This window comes from Sesamum indicum, linkage group LG5 (assembly GCF_026168435.1).
Source record: "Sesamum indicum cultivar Baizhima isolate 11 linkage group LG5, ASM2616843v1, whole genome shotgun sequence".
Taxonomy (NCBI): domain Eukaryota; kingdom Viridiplantae; phylum Streptophyta; class Magnoliopsida; order Lamiales; family Pedaliaceae; genus Sesamum; species Sesamum indicum.
The window spans coordinates 6,945,046-6,969,424 of record NC_142661.1 but is presented as its reverse complement, the minus strand read 5'-3'; the positions used below and the strand labels follow the sequence as shown (position 1 = coordinate 6,969,424).

Genomic DNA, 24,379 nt, shown 5'->3' with positions numbered 1-24,379 from the left:
CTTAGAATTGAAAAACAGAAAGAAGCAAATATAGACCTCAGTATGCATCTCAAAATATGGAAATGCAAGCTTTCAAGAAACAAGAATTTCCAAGAACCTTTCAAAAGAAAAGAAACTTTTTTGACAAGAGGTCTCAAGTATGCAAGGAGTGTGGTAAGACAGGGCACCTCAAGGAAGTATGTTTCGAGATCCATAGGTATCTGACTGGTACAAGAACTTAATGGAACAAAGAAAGAAGAATGCTACTGGAATCAACAAAGTTGTTGCTGTTATAGAGATAAAGGAAGAAACCAACAAGATGATTGATGAGAAAGCAATAGCTCAAGTCTTGAAGTCTGAATTGCATAAGATTCTAGGAGGATTCAAACCTCAAACACTAGCACTCACTAATGGAAACTATGTTGTTTACTCAGGTAAAATTACTGAACACTTTACCATCAGTTCTAAAATTTCTTGGATAATAGATAGTGGCACCACCACTCACATGTGCATAATGATCTGCTACTAACCAATAAAAGGACTAAAATAGGTAATAAATATATCCATCTTGCTGATGGAACAGAACATAAAGTGATATGTATGGGGGACATGAAGCTTAGTGATAAACTGATCTTGAAAACCATCTTATATGTCCCAAGTTTACATTTCAATCTGTTGTCTGTTAGTAGTTTATGTGCATCACCAAACATCAAATTTGAACTTCTTGACTCTTATTGTCTGATGCAGGACCAAAGACTAAGGATACTATTGCAGTGGCCCTTCTTATAGGGAAACTTTATATTTTGAATAAACAATCCTTTGACAGCAAAATTATAAAGGATATTATGTGTAACTTTAGTACTTTTGGACTTAATGCCTCACATATTTCTGTAGAAACATGGCATAAGAGGCTAGGCCACTTATCTCACAATGTATTGATCCACACTGGTCTAGTAAAAAATGTCAAAGAACATGCTACATCTTGTGAAATTTGACTACAGGCAAAACTGCAGAGGCTGCCTTTTTCTTCAAGCACTTCTTTTTCAAATGAATATTTTGATCTTTTACATATTGATTTATGGGGCCCCTATGATGAATATTCAATATCTAGATGCACTCATGTGTTAACTATTGTGGATGACTGTAGTAGATCTACATGGACATACCTTATGCATTATAAGACACAAGCTCTAGAATTGCTAAAGAACTTCCATAAGATGATTCTTACCCAATTTAATAAAAGAATCAAAACAATTAGAAGTGATAATGGACCTGAATTCTTAAGTGAACAATGTCAAAATTTTATCAAGGAAGAAGGAATAATCCACCAAACTACTTGCACTTACACTCCACAACAAAATGGTGTAGTTGAAAGAAAACATAAACACCTGTTACAAGTAGCAACATGTCTAATGTTTCAAGCTAATTTACCTAAGATGTTCTAGACAGAAGAATCTAACATCTACCTTCTTAATAAACAGAACACCTACCCCTATATTAAAATGGAAAACCCCTTATGAAGTCTTGTTCAACAAACCTGTAGATTATTCATTGTTCAGAACCTTTGGATGTATGTGTTTTGCTGCTAATAATCAACCACACAAGTCTAAGTTTGATTTGAGAAGTATAAAATGTGTTTCCTTGGATATGCTCCTAATCAAAAGGGTTATAAAGTCTATGATCTTAATAAGAAGATTATGATAGTATCTAGAGATGTTATTTTTAATGAGAATGTTTTTTCTTTTTCTAATCAACCTACTGATCCCATCAGCTACTCTTTGCGTAACATACTGTCTAATAATAACTTAGACTATCAACAAGAAACAGACATTGATATTAATACTAATGAAATACAAAAAAATGCCTGACCATTTACGTGTTCCTAGAAGATCAAATAGACACACTAACAGACCTATTAGGTTCAATGATTATGTATGCACTCATGCACAAACAGAAACTGATATACCTGTTGTTTTGCATTCTCCTTACCTGCATAATGACTTCTTACTGCCGCTAAGAACCCTGCAGAGCCTAAGAATTTCAATGAAGCCATTAAAACAAAAGAATGGGTTGATGTAATGAATAATGAGATTAAGGCCTTAGAAGATAATCAAACATGGGAAATTAATGTACTTCCAAAAGAAAAAAGAGCTATAGGATGTAAACGGGTATACAAGTTAAAACTTAAACAAGATGGAACTATAGATAAATATAAGGCTAGGCTTGTAGCCAAGGGATACAACCAAATAGAAGGGGTAGATTATCTAGATAGTTTTTCTGCTGTGGCTAAGGCAGTCACAATTAGAACCCTGCTTGCCGTAGTTGCAAAACATCATTGGCATCTACAGCAACTAGATATCAATAACGCATTCTTACATGGATTTTTCGATGAAGAAATTTACATGTTACCCCCTAAGGGTTATTCTATTCCTAAAGATCATGTTTGTAAGTTAAAGAAATCTTTGTATGGTCTTAAGCAAGCCTCTAGGAAATGGAATCAAGAATTCACTTTACAATTAGAAAAATATGGCTTCAATCAATCTAAGCTTGACATTGTCTATTTACTAAACAAACTGAAAAAGGTTTCTTTTGTCTACTAGTATATGTAGATGATGTTTTATTAGCAGGACCATGTAAAGATACTATCTCTGAAATAAAAAATTACTTGCATAATCTATTCATTATAAAAGATCTGGGAGAAGCCAAATTTTTCCTTGGTGTCGAAATCTGCAGGTCAAAAACGGGCATTGTCATATCTCAAACAAAGTATATCAAGGATATAATTGATGATGTTGGGCTATCAGAAGCAAAGGCAACAAGTACACCTTTACCTATGGGAATAAAACTCAACAGCTCACAAGAAGAACAACTGGAAAATCCTGAAAGTTTCAGGAGATTACTAGGAAGATTGCTATACTTTAGGATTTACCAGCCGGATATTTGTCATGGGACACAACAACTAAGTCAATACATGCAATTCCCATGTAAGGCACACTGGAACCAGCACTTCACCTGGTTAGATATCTCGAAGGAACCATGAACAGAGGACTGCAACTAAACACAGATGACAGCTTTAAACTTAAGTCATTCTGCGATGCAGATTGAGCAAGTTGCAAGGACTCAAGGAAATCACTCACTGGGTATTGTGTATTTCTGGGAGGATCATTCATTTCTTTGAAAAAACTAAAAAGCAAACAACCATGTCAAGATCATCAGCTGAAGCAGAATATAGGAGTATGGGGACAACCACATGTGAACTCATATGGATTTTCAACTTGCTGCAGGATTTCAAAATCATCCATCCTACACCTATCAAGTTTTATTGTGACAACCAGGCTGCATTATACATCACGGCTATTCCGGTTTTCCATGAAAGAACCAAACACATTGAGATTGATTGCCACTTGGTAAGAGAAAAATACAAACAGGGATTTACTACTCCTATGCATATTTCCTCCAAAGTTTAGCCGGCAGATGTGTTTACTAAAACCTTACCAGGGCCAAGGTTCATGTTTCTTATCTCCAAGTTGAATCTTGTTAATATCTCAACAAGCTTCACTTGAGGAGGGCATGTTAAAATACATCAAGAAGAACACAACATTGCTGCAGAGCATGAACTTCTTCTTCTTCTGTCAAACGAGCAACAAACCTGCAAATGAGATGAAGAAACGTAAAAAGGGGTTTGCGCCTTTATTAGTAGTATATGCGACTTTATTAAGTTGTAGCAGTAAAATAGAAGTCGCAAGTGTTATTTCACTGCTGTAACGTTTTTATTAGTGGCAAGTATGACAGTTATCGAAGTTACAACTTTAAATTCTATATAAACGTTTGTATAACAGCTACCTACAGAAGAAGCAAGAAACAAAGCTGAAATATCTTCTGCAAGTTATACAGTTTTCTTCAAGAATTCGATCTCCAACTTTCGATAATGATTTCTACACCTTTCTTTATCCTTTCCATTCAAGTTTTTACAAAGGATCTATTGAAATTCGGTTTCAAAGGCTGGATATTTGAAAGAAATATATAAAGATAGGTATAAACTAATGTCACTTACTTATCATAATTTTAGTGATTATTACACTTTGAGGATTTGATTTCATTTAGGAACTGTAGTCTAGTAATTTAAGTTTGGAATTGAATTGCAATTATATTAAAGTTATACGGATAAACTAATGTGTGTAAGAATTTTTTGCTCCAATTTATTTGGTTGTTTGCCACCACAGAACATATCACTTTCAAATATTTTGAAAAGAAAAATCAATTGACACTTTTGAATCCATTAATCCCTATATATATATATACATACATATGTATAATAGACCCTTAAAAAAGCTAAAAGAATAACAAAGACTAGAGGGTTGGATATTACAAAAATAAAGCAGCTTCTCGAATATCCAACCCTCTAAGCCTGACTATCCTCTAGCAGCTTCTACAACGTCTCCTGCAAAACAAACAAAATTATAAACACTTTTAAGCAAGAATTAAGTTTTTTAAGAAAATAATATTAATACTGTGCCTACTTATCGCCACCTCCAACGCCCTCTTCCCGCCCCAGTCGCCGTCCACTCTTTTTTTGTAGCACACCTCCAATAATTCCATCTGCTTGGGGGGCGACTGACTTTTGCCTCCTGTAGAAGAAAAACCATTTTGCATCTTATTTATAAAATAATGGTAAAGCATTTAAAATACTATTATTTACTTACCAACTTCCTCTTGTGCATGTCGATAGAGGAAGACCCCCACCCCCTGATACACAATTGAAGGCACCGTAGAGTTCGCCGCACGATTCGCCTTATTGGCCATGGTGGCCCAGTACGTCTAAAGCTGGAGCCAGACCTTGTTGGCCAGCCAGAGTGGCCTGACCAGGCTGGACAGGGCGACAAATAGTATTTTTCGGATATACTTAACGGCCAACATGTGGAAGACCAAGAACATTGACTCATTGTCACAGTGCCACCAGTAGGTCATCTATAATAATAAAATTAAATCAAATATTAGTAAAATTCATTAAATAATTAGATTATTAGATAAAACCAAATTAATTTGAAATTGATTACCTTCATGCCCTCAAACCAGAAATGTTGGTACTGTGGCGGCACCTACCTCAGACATGGCAACAGGTGGGGAAAATGTCCCCGTCATGACTGCATTGATGCGCTCGTGAAAGCGGCGGTCAAATTAAAATTACATATTAGACATTTTCAATATAAAATAATACTAAAAAAAATTGATAAACAAATTTACCTCGCATCATCAAGGCTGATGTACTGAGCGCGCTGATGGTGGGGGGACTGATGGTAGTGGTGGAGCAGCCGCCGGGGTGGCAGACTGATATATCGTGTCATCAGCTGCCGGTATAGCTCCAGATGCTCCAGCATCATCTGAGTCTGCGGGGCGGGGGACAGTGCGGTCGTGTCAGGTGGTGTGGGTGGTCGAAGAACTGCTTCCCGTGTGGTGCGAGCCACAACCACGACCACGTCTTCAATCACGTGGTACAGGAGGCGTCCCACTAAACATGATCTAAACAAATTATTGAGAAGTATTAGTCTAAATTTTACGACTATTAACATTAATATGTATAAATAAAAAAGAATATACTAATTCTTATATATCGAATATATTATCATGAAATTATGATTATTGTACTCATTAATTATTTAAAAATGTATATTCTCTTGTGCACATATACCAACAAGCCAAGTATTTCTTTATGCTTGCTTAGCCTATCACATAAACTTTTTATTGTAGTATTCGTTACATTTATCCATTTTAATCTATCAACATTATCTTTTATTGACAGATGAAGATGGATAAACATAACAAGTTCTACTGGCAAAATTCGATTAATGGGCTAAACAAGAAAGGCATGCGTGATCTGTTTGTACGCAGTTACCAAAGAACTATACATTTTTAAATAATTATTAATTATTGGAAATATCGTCCTCAATTTGTTTTGTATTTCTATTGATTATGTAATTGTATTTCAATTTGAAATATTACCTTGATATTGTTATTGTTGACATTATTTTGTTAATAACATTATTATTGGTATTATTAGTCTAATTTTTGGATTATCGACATTATTATGTAAAAATGTTATTGTTGGGAATATTTTCTATTTTACGATAATTGACATGTTTATGTAAATAATGTTATTACTAGGAATATTAGCCTATTTTTCGTGATTATTGACATTATTATGTAAAAATGTTAATATTGAAAAAATTGGTCTAATTTTTTTATTATTGAAATTATTATGCAAAAATGTTATTATTAGGAATATTGGTGTAATTTTTGTGATTATTTACATTACTATTTAAAATTGTTATTATTGGAAATATTGATCTAATTTTTTTATTATTTACATTATTATTTAAATAATGTTATTATTGGGATTAACTATTGGTCTAATTTTTGTGATTGTTTACATTATGATGTAAAACTTATTTTATTTGAAAATATTGGTCCAATACTTTTTATAATTTACATTATTATTTAAATAATGTTACTATTGAGATTATATATTCGTCTAATTGTTTTTGGTTATTTTACATTATCATGTAAAAATTAGCCTATTTATAACATAAGTTGCACATGTATACAATAAATTTCACGAAATAATTAAGCAATATGGTATAATACGCATAAGATTTGCATTAATTATAGAATGTTACATGAGTAAATTGCATAAATATACACTATACAATTACTAAATTTCACAATAATTGCATTAATTACACAACTATACAATTAATTCTGAAAACTTACACAAACTTTCTACAATTGCATAAATTACATAAAATAAATTTCTATAATTGCAGAAATTCTTATACAACACAATTGGCCTTTACCTCCAGGTCGATTAATATCTGTTAATAGTTTTCTTACTTATGACGCTAATCACTTGTTGAAATCTGAGACAGGAGGAAGAAAGGCTATTTAAAAATGAAGCTTGACATAAGCAGCATCTACAACTGGATTGAGTGGCTCTTCTTGGAGTCTATCTTATTAGACGAGGGTTTGAGTACTGTTTTGTCCATCTCCTTTTGATGTTTGTTTTGTACTGTTAGTTATTCTTTTGTTCTTAATGGTGACAATTTTGGACTAGTAAAGCTGTCTAGGGGAATCGAACAAGGGGACCCCCTATCGCCTTACCTATTCTTATTTTGAGGAGAAGCTCTCAGTGTCATTTTAAAAGCGGCTAAATCATTGGGTTTGAGTGGCAACCATGGCACCCCGAATATCTCACCTATTCTTGGTTGAAGATACCGTTGTGTTTTTTGCAAAGCCACATCGTCATCTTTCCATGGAACCATACTATACCGATACACATAAGCATCGGGGCAAATTATTAATCTCCAAAACTCAAGCACGAGGTTTAGTAGAAACATATGCAATGAACACCAAAGCATCTGATAGATATCTTGGTCGTAGCGAAAATCAACACTTGGGGTAACCGGCGGTGGGTGGATGTTTGAATTAAGGATAAGATTTGAGAATGTGTACAAGGGTGGAAGAAGAAGATGCTCTCCCAAGCAGGTAAGGAGATTCTCCTAAAGGCAATTATTCAGTCTATCCCAATGTATGCTATGTCATGCTAAAATTTTCGCTCATCACTTATTCATGAGATTGAGGGCATGATGTCTATCTTCTGGTGGGACAAGAAAGGCGACAGGAGAGAGCATTGGATATCGTAGATCACTTTGTGCAAGAAAGAGAAGGACTGTGGTATGAGTTTTAAACACCTTGAGGCCTTCAATGATGCCCTTTTTACGACATCTTTGGTTGGACGCATGTTTAAAGCATAATAATTTCCGAAATATGAATTTGTTTAGTGATAAACTAGGTGGCCAATCATGACACTGCCGAGTGGAAGGAGCTTAACCTCCAAGTCATATTTTCTCTTTCCAAAATAGTTGCAAATAGGCCATTTTGTTGGGTAAACACTCCATAGATCGTATAATCTGACTTTTCAACATGAAATGCTAATTTTTTATTAGAAGTGCAAATCACTCAATAAAAATTCGTGATATGCAATCCCGTCATCATCCTGCAATCTAATTAAAGGAATTCTGAATACTGAGGATTGGAAGTATGTTTGGAATGTAATAGTACCTCAGAACACTATGGTTTTTAGCTGGTAAATTTTGCAATAATGCATTACCCACATTGAGCAATTGGGTAAAGCATAAGGTTGAATTCTGTAACATTTGACCTTTGTAAAGCAGAGGACGAAACACTCAACTATGTTCTTTTAAAGTACACATTTTTCAAGAAAATCTGGGCCTTATCTAAACTGTGCCGATAGTACCAAATTCTTGTATGTCACTTCGGCGCTTAGAAGTTGATTTATTTGCTACTATCTGTTGGAATATCTAAATCACCGCAACAAGTGTTTGATGGAGTCATCAAGTTCTCACCCTATGGAGATAATAGATCAGTCAACAATCCATCTTCCCTACTTCTTGAATTGTTATCAGAGTCTTAGTACAATACAGAATCAAGCTCAAACAAATCAGTGGCATTCTCCACTACTAATTCAGTAAAAGTTCATTTTGATGGTGCAAATTATCAAGAATAGTCATATGGGTATAGGGGTTATTGCAAGAAACTCAAAAGACATATGCTTAGCAGGGTGGATGGAACATTTCTCTTTTCCTACTACATAAGACCATCTTGGAAGCAGGGGAAGCGCTGCAGGAGTGTTTTTATTGAAGGTGATTGCTTATCCATCATCAATAAGCTTAAGGTTGTTGAATTGGTCCCCTTACCAATCTTGCACATCAATTGGCAAGAAACGCTCACTACAGCGCTGAGGGGGTTGAATTATTACTTAAATGTATTATATAGCTTTTGGTGGCAAATTTATGAAATGATTTTTGTATCCAAGAAAAAAAAAAGAAAAGAAAAAAAATGTATATTAATCAAATATTGTGTCCTAACAATTGCTAATATCATGAAGTTAGTTCCATTTATTACAATTTTCTCACATTGCATCTCGTCAGTTGATAAGTTTCTCAACTATAGTCCTCAAGTGCATTTTTTGTCTAATAAATGACAAAAAATAAATAAAAATACACGTGAGATTGCTAAAGGCTAAATTCATTATTGGATGGCAAATAGATGTGAGGATAAAAATTAAATAATATTTTCGTCTAATGGGATATAATATGAGAAAACCGTAACAAATGGGAAGAAATTGGAAAAGACTCTATATACACTACAAAAAAAGGCGGGATTTGGCACGGGTAAGGGAACCGTTCCAAAACCCATTCTATATTAGAATGGGGCTTTGGAACACATGACGAACGGATATTGATAAATGACGTCATTATCCACTTTTTTTTTGTTATAATTTTGGAATAGCAAAACCGTTCGAATATGTGTTCCAAACTAACCGTTACAAAATCATTTCAAAGACCGCTCAAAAATAGTAATGGTTAATATTTGGAACTCTGTTTGAAATAGATTATTAAAATTAGGAACGGTCTTGCATTGACCGTTCCTATACGTGTGATAATGGATATCCAAAAGATGATAGTTAACAAACATATACCCAAATATGGTACAATTTGGAACGATTTTAGTACACACTTAAAGAAATATGCCAAAAACCATTTCAAATTATGATTTTTACCTAAAAAGTAATGTGTTTTAAAAGCTGTTCCAAAACCCACTACAAATTGGAACGGTTTTTGGAGCGGATTTTGTGGACAATTTGGAAAACAATGTTCCCACACAAATACAATTATTTTTGAAAATAAAAAACAAATTTTCCTGTTTAGGTACGGTCCAGATTCCAACAAACCGTTCCAATTTTGAATGGACTTTAAGAAAATTATTTCTAAATACATTACAATATCCTAAATAAAATAGGAGAAAAAATCAAAATTTAGGAACGGTCAATTTATTTCAATTTCACGCCAAATGAGTTCAAAAATTTTAATTTCGTGCCAAATGAAAAGTGGTGGGAAAATCAAACTTAGGAACAGTTTTTAAATATTTAACCGTTCCTAAAATGAATTTAAATAAAACCGTGCCTAAATTGATAAACTATCCGTTCCTAAATATGTCCACAGATTCCTGGTTCACTTCCCGGTTACAATATTTCAATCCGGGACCCTGATTAATTCTAAATTTAAATGCATACCAATACTTTCCATACGTGAACCTATCTAGCAGTCTTATCTAAAAATTACATGGTCTGATGGATAGTTGCGCCGTTTTTAACATCATTCATTGTGTATCAGATACGATATCTCAGTATCCGTATAACAAAAATGTCCAAAACTTCATCGAATGTAATATTTTGTCGATTTAATAATATCAAACGGTCTGATTAATATTTTAACAGTCTGATTAGGCGATTCAAAACAACAGTATAAGATTCTACTTACATTTATGTAAGAGTAACAATCCTATCTATACAAATACACTTGATCTTCCAACATATATCAATTTAGTTCAATGCATTATATATTTCCAATGGCCTTAATTAATTTATGGTCTATTTTTTTCTAATCATTAACATGTTTGGGACGGTTATTTTGAGAAAATAATTTTGAGATACAATTAGGAACTATTTGTAATCATTAGGAATGATCGTATTAATATTATACTAAAATGACGTCATTTCGAAACAAAACGACATTGTTTTGTTTTTCTTGGAACGGTTATTTGGAACTGTTAAACAATAGGAAATTTTTTAAATAATGCTCGACAATAGAAACAACATCTTGTTTTTGCTAGGAATAGTCTTAGGATTGGTTTTTTAAAAATTGCCCACTCCAAAAATTAGTATATATACAACACTTAGAAGATTTTTTCATTTTTCCTTCTCTCTTCCTCCTTCACTCTCCCTCCCTCACTCTCCTCGACCGACTGCCTCCCTCACCTGGTACTCAGCTCCACCGCCGCCATATAGAGGTAAGTGGAATCAAATGCTTGGTTTTTTTTTTACCCCCCCCCCCCCCCTTTTTCTTTGATACCCCCCCCCCCCCAACCATTTTTCTTCTTCTTTTTTTTTTACCACACTTTTCTTCCATTTTCCCCCCACTTTGGTATAAAATAAACACCAATTTCTTTAAAAACATTTTGGCCAGTTTTTGAAAAAACAATTCGCCCATTTTTTGATATAAAATTTCGGTTTTTTTGAAAAAAAATTCTGAAATTATTTTCAAAAAACTAATTTCGGTTTTCTGAAAATTTTCTGATTTTTTTGTAATTTTCTTTAAGTTTCCTAATTTTCAGCAATGTTTTTGTAATTTTTCTAATTTTTTTGTAAATTTTAGGTAATTTTAAAAATTTTCTGTAAATTTTTGGTATTTTTTTAATTTTTTTAATTTTTAAAAATTGACAGAAAAGTTTTGTTAGTTTTAAAATTTTTTTGTGATTTTTTTCTTGTTATTGGTCATTTCTACAATTTATGTGTAATTTATGCAATTTATTTGTAATTTATTGTGCAACTTATGCAATTTATGTATAATTTATTGAGTAATTTATGCAACTTATGTTCATTTCATTGTGTAATTTATGCAATTTATGTTTATTCAAAAAACTTGACCAATTTCACCAATATTAAAAGAATTGGAAATTTATTCCAATAAATAAATTTTTACATAATAATCACATTAATAAAAAAAATTTGACCAATTTCTTCAATATTAATATTTTTACATAATAAAATGTAAATAATCACAAAAATTGGAACAATATTCCCATTAATAAATTTTTTTACATAATAATCACATTAAGAAAAATTAGGCTAATATTCCCAATAATAACATTATTTACATAACAATTTCAATAATCACAAAATTAGAAAATATTCTTAATAATAATATTTTTACATAATAATGTCAATAATAAAAAAATTAGATCAACAATCCCAATAATATTATTATTTAGAAAATAATATCAACAATAACAATATTGATGTAATATTTTAAATTAAAATACAATTAACAATTAATAATTATTTAAAAATATACAGTTCCTTTATAACCACGTACAAATAGATCACACATGTCTTTAAGCTTGTTTAGTCCATCAAGTAAGTTTTGTCAGTAGAACTAGTTAAGTTTATCCATCTTCATCTGTCAACAAAAGACAATGTTGATAAATAAATTGCTAACTGTTTTTTTCTTGTACAAGAGGCAGAGCACGGTCAACCGCCCAACCGGATGGAGTTATTTGAAAGGTGCTAGAAGAGAATGGAGACGGCGGCTGCAGTGAGTTAAGGGCGGCTGAGGTGGTGGTAAGTAGATTATTATATTATTTTTTTTAGAAAAAATAATTATTGGTTAAAAGTACTAATAATTTTTGTTTGTTTTGCAGGAGATGTTCCAGAACTGACTTCGACAGACCCTCGGGCCTCAAACCAGGACGATATTGATGTCGCTGAAGAGGAGGGATTAGATTAGGTTTTACTTTTTTTTTATTTTTGTAATGAGATAATTTTTCATATTAATATAATATTTTTTTCTTAATTATTCATGTTCCATAATGTTTATTACATTCCATTATTTCATATTTAGTTAATTAATTAAATTTATAAATAGAATTAATTAAATAATTATTAAATTAATTTAATTATATATTAAAATACATAAATTAATTTATTTATTACAATTTATTAAATATATGAATAAATTATAAAATATAAATAAATTATAAAACTAGAAAATTAGGAACGGTTTTAGTAATGGTAAAGTAATGTTATAAATGTAAATTAATGACCGTTCCAAATACCATTACTAAAATAGTTCTGAACGCGTGTTCCTAAACTGAATTGACTGTTTGAAGTACCATTGTTAAAATCATTTCAAATAAGTGCTCCTAAATAGTGGCTGACCATTCCTAATACCATTACTATTTCAGTTTTAAGTACGTGTTCCAAATTTTGAAAAACCGTTGCTAATACCATTACTAAAACAGTTTTATGTATGTGTTCCTAAATAAGACTAACTGTTTCATTTAAAAAAATAAATTTTTCTTGACAAATTTAATATTAGGAACGGTTTTCATAGTGTGTTACAGTTCCCATCCCAAATAGGAATGGTCTTGCCTGAACCATTTCTAAAATTTTGTAACGCCATTTGTAAGGATGAATTTCCAACTGTTCCAAAAATAGTCCCAAATAAGTTCAGTATCTTGCAAACCATTCCAAACCCAAAAAAAATCGTTCCTAAACCCGCTCCAAATCACCCCTTTTTTTATAGTGATTGTACCTTAAGCTAGCTTGTAAAACTAAAAATCTAGCGGATCCCATCTCCTGTGCTATGATCGGATCCTAGATCTTGTGCTTCGTCAACCACCTTTATGGATGGAATTTGGCTAGAGCACGTCACCACACTAATAAAAAAGGCGGGATTTGCTACGGTCAGGGCAATTGTCCCTATACCTGTTCTATCTTGGGACGGTCCTTGGAACACATAACGAACGGATATTGAAAGATGATGTCGTGATCTACATTTTTTTTTGGGTTATAATTTTGAAACGGGCAAACCGTTGCAACATGAGTTCCAAACAAACAATTACAAAATCCGATCCAAATACCATTACAAAATAGTAGCGGTAAATGGTTGGAACTCTTTATGTAACCTAATATTAGAATTAGGGACGGTCTTGAGTTGACCATTCCTATATGTGTGGCAAAGGATGTCCAAAAGATGACAGTTAGAAAATGTATTAAAAAATAAGGTGCAATTTGGAATGATTTGGAACACCCTTAATCAATTATGCGAAAAACCGTTCCAAATTATTAGTTTTATTTAACAAGTAATGTGTTTCAAAAATCATTCCAAAATTCAAAGCAAATTGGAACCTGTTTTTTTGTATTATTTATTTAGTATTACTGAAACTGTTCCAAATGAAATACAACGACTATATTTCAATGGTAAAAAAAAACGTTCCTAAACTCGTCGAAAGGACCGTTTTAAAATCTAAATCAACGGCTATTTTTTTACAGCTAAATATGTGTGCTCTTTCTATTTAATGTCACTATCTTCTTCCATTCTTATTTTCTCTCTATTTCCTGAATCTCCCTCGAATTTTTTTGATCTTTCACTATCCCACAAACATTTTTCTACTCTTGTTTCTCAACCTGTCTCGATTTTTTGTTGATATTTGAAGTTATTCTGATCAGGTAACAACTTTAACACTTTATTTGTGAATTGATTATATTTGTTGTAATTTTGTCGATTGTATTTACTGTTATAATAATATACATATATATATGTGTGTGTGTTTGTGTAGGAGTCATCGTCATGTTAAGACAGTTGAGGAGATGGATGTATGAGAAGAACCTTGCAAGTATGGCGGGTCTTACTCCGTTGAGGATGGTTTTGCTACATGTATAGAATGACCCAAGTCTCAACATGCATATATAGAGGGTAAGAAAATTAAGTGTCCTTATCGGAAGTGCAAAAATGAAGTTTTCAAAACAATACACGAGGTAAATTTTGACTTATTTATGAAAGGTTTTATGCCGCAGTATTATAATTGGACGTCTCATGGTGAGGAGAAGGTGTAGGAGTAATCAAACCTAGGAACGATTATTTAATATTGATCGTTGCAAAATACAAAATTAAATAAAATCGTCCCTAAATGTATAAAATATTTGCTTCTAAAATGATTAAAGAAAACAATTTCCAAATGAGTTCCAAAAACCGTCCCTAAATATTCCCATAGATTGCTCGTTCACTACCCAATTACAATGTCCCAGCATCCGGGCCCCTGATTAATTCCAAACTTAAACTCATAACAATAATTTCCATATGTGAATATATCTAGTGGTCTAATCTAAAATTAAATTGTCTGATGGACAGTTCATCGTTTTTAACCTCGTTGATTGTGTATCAGATATGATATCTTATTATCCGTACAACAAAAATTTCAAAAACTTCATCGAATGTAGTATTTTTTTGATTTAATACTATTCAATGGTCTGATAAAAATTTTAACGGTCTGATTAGACGATCTCAACAGTATAAGATGCCACTTACATCTACATAAGACTAACAATCTTATATATCCAAATTATAAGATGCCACTTACTTGATCTTCTGAACATGTATCAATTTAACTCGTAGCATTATATGTTTCCAATGACCTTAATTAATTTATGATCTACTTTTTTCTGATCATTAACATGTTTGGGACGGTTTTTGCTACATTTTTTATTTTCTTGACTTTTTAGTGTAAAATAAAACATTTTAAAAAACTTTCGCAAATTTAAAAAAAAAATTCTTAATTATAGTTTTTAAAAAAATTTATTCATTTCTGAAGTTTTAAAAAATTTCATAATTTTTGGTTATTTCAATAATTTTCTGTTAATTTTTTAAAATTTTAAATTTTTTTTTTGTAAATTTTATGTAATTCTCAAAATTTTTGTAAATTTTTTAAAAATTTTCTGTCAATTTTTAGTTATTTTTAAAATTCTGTTAAAAAAGTTATTATGCACTTTTTTCAATTATAGAAATATATAGTTGTATAAGAAGTTATGACATTATAGAAATTTATTTTATGTAATTTATGTAATTACAGAAATTTTCTGTAATTTTTCAAAATTAATTGTATAGTTGTGTAATTCAATTATTGTGTAATTTAGCAATTGTATAGTGTAATTATTTGTGCAATTTACTTGAATATTCTATAATTTATGCAAGTCTTATGTGTATTATATCGTATTTGCTTAAAATATTTGTGAAATTTATTGTATACATGTGCAATTTATTTTATAAATAGGTTAATTTTTACATCATAATGTAAATAACAAAAAAAAAATTACACCAATATAACGTTATTTAAATAATAATGTAAATAATAAAAAATATTAGACCAATATTTTCAATAAAATAATTTTCACATTATAATGTAAACAAAAATTAGACCAATAGTTAATCCCAATAATAATATTATTTAAATAATAATGTAAATAATCAAAAAAATTAGATCAATATTTCCAATAATAACATTTTTAAATAATAATGTAAATAATCACAAAAATTACACTAATATTCCTAATACTAACATGTTTACATAATAATGTCAATAATAAACAATTAGACCAATTTTTCCAGTAATAATATTTTTACATAATAATGTCAATAATCACAAAAAATAGGCTAATATTCCCAGTAATTACATTATTTACATAACAATATCAATTATCGCAAAATTAGAAAATATTCCCAACAGTAACATTTTTATTAGACCTATAATCCCAATAATAATATTATTTACAAAATAATATCAACAATAACAATATTAAGATAATATTTCAAATTAAAAATACAATTACGTAATCATTACAAATAGAAAATAAATTGAGGACAATATTTCCAATAATTAATAATTATTTAAAAATGTATAGTTCTTTGGTAACAGCATACAAATAGATCACGCATGCATTTAATCTTGTTTAGCCCATTAATTGAATTTTGGCAATAGAACTTGTTATGTTTATCCATCTTCATCTGTCAACAACAGACAATGTTGATAGATTAAAATGGATAAATGTAAAGAATACTACAATAAAAAATTCAAGTGATAGGCTAAACAAGCTTAAAGCAATACTTGGCCCTTTTGTATATGTGCACAAGAGAATTATACATTTTTAAATAATTAATGAGTACAATAATCATAACTTCATGATAATATTTTCGTTGTGTAAGAATTAGTGTATCCTTTTTTATTTACATATTAATGTCAATAACCGTAAAATTTAGACTAATACTTCTCAATAATTTGTTCAGATCATGCTTAGTGGTACACCTCCTGTAACATATGGTCGAGGACGTGGTCATGGTCATGGCCTGCCACTTCTACCAATTTCGTCGGATGCTTCCCAAGTTGGGGAATCAGTTCTTCGACCACCCACACCACCTGACACGACCGCACCGTCCCCCACCCTGTAGACTACAGATGATGCTGGAGCATCTGGAGCTGCACCGGCAGTTGATGAGATGATACAACAATCTGCCACCCCGATGGCTGCTCCACCACTACCATCACCCCCCCACCATCAGGTTGCCCAGTACATCAGCCTCGATGACGTGGGTAAATTTGTTTCTGAAACTTTTTTAGTATCATTTTATCTTGAAAACATCTAATATAGCATGTCGATTTAGGTTTGACTGTCGCTTTCATGAGAGCATTAATGCAGTCGTGACGGGGACACATTCCCCACCCGTCGCCATGTTTGAGGCAGGTGCCGCAAGTGTACCAGCATTTCTGGTTTCAGAGCATGAGAATAATCAATTTTAAATTAATTTGATTTATCTTATAATCTAATTATTTAATGAATTTTACTAATGTATTATTTAATTTTATTATTGTAGATGACCCACTGGTGGGACTGTGACGATGAGTCTATGTTCTAGGTCTTCCACATGTTAGCCGATAAGTAAATCCAAAAGATACTTTCCGTCGCCCTGTCCATCCTGGTCAGGCACTCTGGCTGGCCAACAAGGCCTGGCTCCAGCTCCAGACGTACTAGGCCAGCGTGGTCTTCCAGCGGGAGTCCGCAGAGAATAAGGTGAAATGGGCGGCGAACTCTATGTCGTCCTCAATGGTATATCGGGGGGGGGGGAAGGTCTTCCTTTATCAGCATACACAAGAGAAAGTTGGTAAGTAAATAATAGTATTTTAAATTCTTTACCATTATTTTATAAATAAGATGCTAAATGTTTGCTACAAGAAAAATGTGGACGGCAGGCGCGGGCCGAGGGCATTAGAGATGGCGATAAGTAGGTACAGTATTAATATTATTTTTTTTAAAAAAATAATTCTTGCTTAAAGTATTAATAATTTTGTTTGTTTTCCAGGAGACGTTGCAGAAGCCGCTAGAAGATTGTCATCCTTAGATGGTTGGATATTCCAGAAGCTACTTTATTTTTTGTAATATCCAACCCTCTAGTCTTTGTTATTCTTGTAGCTTTTTTGAAGTGTCTATTATATACATGTATATATATATATTGGGATTAATGGATTCAAAGTTTCAATTGATTTTTCTTTTCAAAATATTTGAAAGTGATATGTTATGTGGTGGCAAAGAACCAAATAAATTGGTGCAAAAAATTCTTACACACATCAGTTTATCTGTATAAGTTTAATATAATTGCAATTCAATTTCAAACTTAAATTACTTGACTAAAATTATGAAAAGAAATCCAATCCTCAAAGTGTAATAATCACTAAAATTATGAATCCAATAAGTGACATTAGTCTATACCTATCTTCATATACCAAACCATTAATTTCATTTTTCATATTAAAACACACCTACCACATATATTTCTTTCAAAATATCCAGCCTTTGATACCGAATTTCAATGGATCCTTAGTTAAAAGTATTGTCAAATTTCAATAAACGCAAAATGATTGAACTTGCAAGAAAGGAATACATGATTAATTTTTCATTTTTGAGTGTCAATTTTAATTTCATCACTACTTTAAGTTTTTTAATTTTACTCAAAAACTGGAGTTGTATATAAAGAATTTTGTAAAGACAAATAGTTGATTACAATACAACAATATGCACAGATTGATGAACTCTTTAATTAATTTTCATAAATATTATCTCCCCTTCGTTTTTTTTGCCTTTTTCGGAGGAATCTAATGTAGAAAATAATTATTGTATTGTATTCATAGATAGATCACTATACACATTTCTTTCTAAAAGTGCTTTCTGTATAATTATTACAATAATATTAAGTAAAGACAAACCAAAAGAAGAAATTAAAAGAAAAATATTATGAGAAAAAGACAGAAAGTAACTTCCGAGGCTTCTGCTACCCCTTTTCGAGCTTTGTTGTTTGGATCACTCACACATACACACACAATATTTACTCACACTTCACATTTGCTCACGCCTTTTCTCCCTCAACAGACTCACTGCAGAACACTGTTCAAGTCCCTAAAGTACTACGCTTAGAGAGCCCTAGGTACTTTACATCTGATTCCTTCGGCAGCCAAGAAATGGCGGATAACACCAGAAATGTAAGATGAATTCTATGCAGGCAACTCCATTATTCCTTTTCTCAAGAATTTGATTCTTTCTTTTTCCTTCTTTAATTCTTTTTTCTGAATCGATTTGTTAATTGGTCATTGTTGTATAATTCGTTAACAGAATTCTTCAAGAACATACACTAAAGATTTTGGCCGAATTATTTCATCCGACCCAAATTCAAATTCATCTTGTGAAGATTCCGGTGAAGTTCTATCGCAGGATCCCATCTCTTGTGCTTTGCCTGCAAGATTAATGGAGCCTCAGTTACATATTTAATTATTTTTCTTTTTGTTTCTTCAATTTATTTTTAATTAATTTCCTTTCCTATCAAAGTTTAAAAAAATAAATATTTAATTTTTGACTATATTAAGAATTTTTTTTTCCATAATTATGGTTAAACAAGAAATTCAATTTTAGTTATTTGATAAATATTTTAAAATAAATTCATGTGGAACCCATTCTTCAGGCTATAGAAATCAAGCTCAATAAAGCTTGTCTTTTTTTTTAACCTTATTTTTTATATATTTTCTTACCATGACCAGTAGCTGTAGTGACTAAACTCATATTTGAAAACACGAATTTTTATACCTTAAATTAAGCACAAAACGAGGGATGAAGAGAAAGTGCAATAACAGTTGTGATGACCTGATCTAGGCTCAAACCAAACCTGATTGTGCCTGTTTTCTTTTCTTTCTTTTTTAATGAAGATGATATACTTTTTTTAACAAACTTAAATAATTTTAGGCTTTTATTTTAAATAAATAAATGATAAATTAAACCAAACAAAAAATCAAAACTACAAAAAAGAAGTAGCTAAGAATGCATAAAGAACTTAATAACAATTTAACCAACTAGCTACAAATAATATACTTAAATAATGGCAAGAAACATATTTAAAATACATTTTAAAAAAAATAACAATTAGTTTTAGTGAATTGTTGTACTAATATAGAAGTAGAAGAATAAAGGTAAAACTTTTTAGAATAAAAAATCTAGAATAGTGAAGCTACAAGAATAAAATAAAATGTATATGTCATCTATTATTAGAAAAAAAAAAGAAGGAGCTCGATTAGGTCAGCCCGCTAACTCGACCCAGGGTTAGGAGGTCCTAGGTCATTGGGCTGGGCTATCCCAAGTATTGATACTTGGCATCAGCCCAAGTTGGTCTGGATTGGACCAACCAACTTTTCTTGATTGGGTTAATCAGATCTTAGGTTGAGTCCCTCTTGAGCTCGACTCTTTAGGCATCTTGATTAGCGACTAGCCACCATGTGTTTAGTCCATGACCATTGAATTAACATTAGTTTGGTGAAATTTCTCAATTACAAGATATAATGTGGATCCCTATGACCAATAAAACTAAAATAATAGTAATTCTTTATTTTTGAGACGAAATCTAGGTTTATATATCCAAATCATTTGAAGATTACAAATCCGTTTGCTATTATGATTTACTGATTTCGAGTACTGAAGTAATCTCTATCTCATCTTATTGTTTTTTGTTCTAAATTTTTATTATTTTCTTGGTAATTTTTTATTTGTTCTTTAATCTACATATAACACTTTGTTTGTAGACAAGTTGGACGTAAGAGTGAAGAAAGTCCCTCTCCAACAAGATGTGGACCCTCTACCGAAAATTATTGAAATCCAACCAAGATACAAGTTATCCCTAGAGGAACGACTAGAGTGTTGGATATTACAAAAAAGAAAGCGCAATGCCTCAAATGCAAGTGATAAGGTAATGACTGTTTCATACTTTACCTAAATAATCTGTAAATTTTTTAGTTATGCAAAACCAATGTAATATAACTAACATTCTTCAACTAAATTTTCATATATTAATACTATATTCATGATAGAGTCTCTCAAAACTTCCGCTCTTTAAAGGAGGTTGCAACTTTTATAGTCTATAGTTGTCGAAGGAATGATCTAGTGCTGGAACAGGTAAACTCAAAACCCATAAATCCATTTGATCTTTGACCAAAATTTATGTGGATATATTTTATTTTTTAACTTTTCAACTATAGAAGGTTTTCGAAAATGAATGAACTATTATGTCATTTTGTCATGACGCATATTAAAACTTTCGCAACATTCAGGTTGGGGATGCAATACAAGAAATGTTAACGTTGTCACTGAGATAGAAAAGAAAATAGAAGGTATGTAGAATGTTCTATTTTAAATCATATTCATTTCTTACCAACATAATTGGTTTTGGTTTGGTTGAATTTTAACTCTTATCTTTATTATATGCTCTTATCTTAATAGGCATTCCATCAAATCCGGGCAATGAAATCCAAATAAAATGGAAGATGAAGCGCTTGAGATCTTTGCTTGCGCTTTAAACAACCCAATAATTGATTTATAGCCAGTCGAATATCTTCTTCCATTTCAAAAGCTTTCAATATGGTTGTCCGATGAAAGATTTGATTAGGCTCATACAAATCAATAAAACTAATTTTTAATATCAATCAAATGATTAAAAAAGTATTAGGTTAAATCAATGAAAAGTTTAATTGACTTAAATTAATTCCATTAAACAAATTCATTGGATCGATTAAATACTTTTTTAATTACTTTAACTATAGATCAAATTATGCCTCAATCTAAGTGATCTCGTTAATTAAATTTTTAATTGAATCTTCATTTTTAATTATCATAAACCAAAATAAATTTATTCATGTGAATCGTTATAATCATTGTAAGGTAGTAATGATCAACTTTTTTTCTTTTGTTCTATTAAGGGGCATTTCTTATTTTACTATATTAAAAGTATGATTCAATATTCTAAAATGCATTCATTAATTATTAAATAATTGTGATTCATGAAAACAAAAAATAAGTGATTTGTTTTTATTGAAAACATTGTATTAAATTATCGATATCATTGTTGTCAAAAATTATGTTGGAAATTTAGTACCCACACGTATTCAAAATGGGTGATGAGTTTGTATTGACTATAGAAAGCTTAATGTCGCCACTAGGAAATATCATTTTTCACTCCTATTTATAGATCAAATGTTAGAGAGGTTAGCCGGTCGATCTCATTATTGTTGTTTTGATGGATATTCAGGCTTCCATAAAATTCTAGTGGTACCGGGGGATCAAGAGAAAACAACATTCACATGCCCATTTTGAACTTTCGCCTATAGAAGAATGTCCTTTGGTCTATGCAATGCACCCGTTACCTTCCAAAGATGTATGGTTAGTATTTTTTCCGACTTTGTTGAACAATTCATTGAAGTTTCCATCGATGATTTTACTGTCTACGGCAACTCATTTGAAGATTGCTTGGAAAAATTGACTAAAGTACTTGAAAGGTGCATAGAAAAAAAACTCGTTCTAAATTATGAAAAATGTGATTTCATGGTAGATCAAGATTTAATTAGGGCATAATGTGTCTTCTAGGGGGATAGAAGTAGATAGGTCTAAAATAGACGTCATAAAAGCCTTGCCTTACCCCGCCAGTGTGGGGGAGATTCATTCTTTTCTTGGACATGCAGGATTCTATCAACTTCTCGAAAATCGCCCAACCATTGTGTGCGCTGTTGCAGAAAGACGTAACTTTTGAGTTTGATGAAGCTTGTATGAAAGCCTTTGACAGGTTAAAGGACTCCCTGACATCAGCACCAGTGATTAGTCACCCTGACTGGAACCATCCTTTTGAGATAATGTGTGACGCCAGTAATCACGCCATCGGGACTGTCCTAGGCCAAAAGATTGGAAAAGATCCCCACGTGAAATACTATGTCTCACGGTTGTTGGACACCGCTCAAAGCAATTACACAATGGAAAAGAACTTTTGGTTGTTGTTTCTGCTTTAGAAAAATTTCGCCATTATTTACTTGGAACTAAAGTTGTTGTGTATTTTGATCATGCAGCATTGAGATACCTGTTGTCAAAGAAAGAGGCAAAACCATGACTGATAAGATGGATACTACCGCTGCAAGAATTTGATCTGACGATTAAAGACATGAAAGAAGCGAAAAATCTCATAGCTGACCATCTTAGCCGATTGGTCACTGACGAAAACCCACCACCTCTAAATGATGAGTTCCCGGACGAACATCTTCACACCATTCAAGGAGTCACCCCATGGTACGCTGATATAGTCAATTTCTTAGTTACCGGCATTCTTCCATGAGATTTGACTAGAGCAAGAAAAGATAAAATCAAAAGCGATGCCAAACACTATGTGTGGGATGAGCCTTACTTGTGGAAATTTTGTTCGGATCAAATCATTCGGAGGTGCGTTCCTGAAACTGAAATCCCCTCAATTCTTGAGTTTTGTCATTTATATGCATGTGGAGGTCATTTTGGACCAGAAAGGACAGCATGAAAAGTACTAGAATGCGGTTTGTTTTGGCCAAGTATGTTTACATATGCATATCTATTTTTTAAATCTTGTGAAAATTGCCAAAAAGTAGGAAACCTTGGCCATCGAGATCAAATGCCCTTTCCCCGATACTTGTGTGTGAAGTATTTGATGTGTGGGGAATCGACTTTATGGGCCCCTTCTCATCTTCTTTTGGCAAGACTTACATCATTTTAGGAGTAGATTATGTGTTTAAATGGGTACAAGCAAAGGCCACTCGAGCCGATGATGCTAAAACTGTTGTGGAATTTGTCAAGGCTAATATTTTTTCTAGGTTTGGTATCCCAAGAGCAATCATAAGCGACCGAGGGACACATTTTTGCAAGAAGGTGGTCGAGGCATTGTTCAAGAAATACAATATCACTCATCAAATCTTAACCACCTATCACCCCCAAACGAATGGCCAACCGGAGATCTCCAACCGAGAGATCAAATTCATACTCGAGAAAATGGTGAATCCTAACCGAAAGGATAGGAGTACACGCTTGGATGACACACTTTGGGCTTATCGTACGACATACAAGACCCTCATAGGTATGTCTCCATATCGTTTGGTTTATGGTAAATCTTGTCACCTCCCTGTCGAACTTGAGCATAGGGTATATTGGGTGATCAAGCAATTTAATTTGGCAATGGATGAAGCGGGAAGGCAAAGAAAGTTGCAAATACAAGAACTCGAGGAATTAAGGAATGATGCTTATGAGAATTCAAAAGTCTACAAGGAAAAAGCCAAAGCATTCCATGATCGCACCATTTCTCGAAAAGAATTCATTGTTGGGCAAAAAGTTCTCCTCTTTCATTCTAAGCTCAAGTTGTTCCAGGATAAGTTACATTCTCGATGGATAGGACCTTTTGTTGTTAGTAATGTTTTTCCTCATGGCGCAGTCGAAATCAAGAGTCCCACAACTCATAAGGTGTTCAAGGTAAATGGACATCGGCTCAAGCCTTTCTACGAGGATTTTCAATCACTAACAATTAAGAAAATTCAACTTATGGAGCCCACCTTCGCCTAA

The 24,379-nt window shown here is 32.1% G+C and overlaps 1 pseudogene; it reads left to right on the top strand.

Moving 5' to 3' along the window:
• The first annotated feature begins 220 nt into the window (after window positions 1-220).
• LOC110012031 (uncharacterized) lies at window positions 221-24,379 on the top strand (annotated as a pseudogene).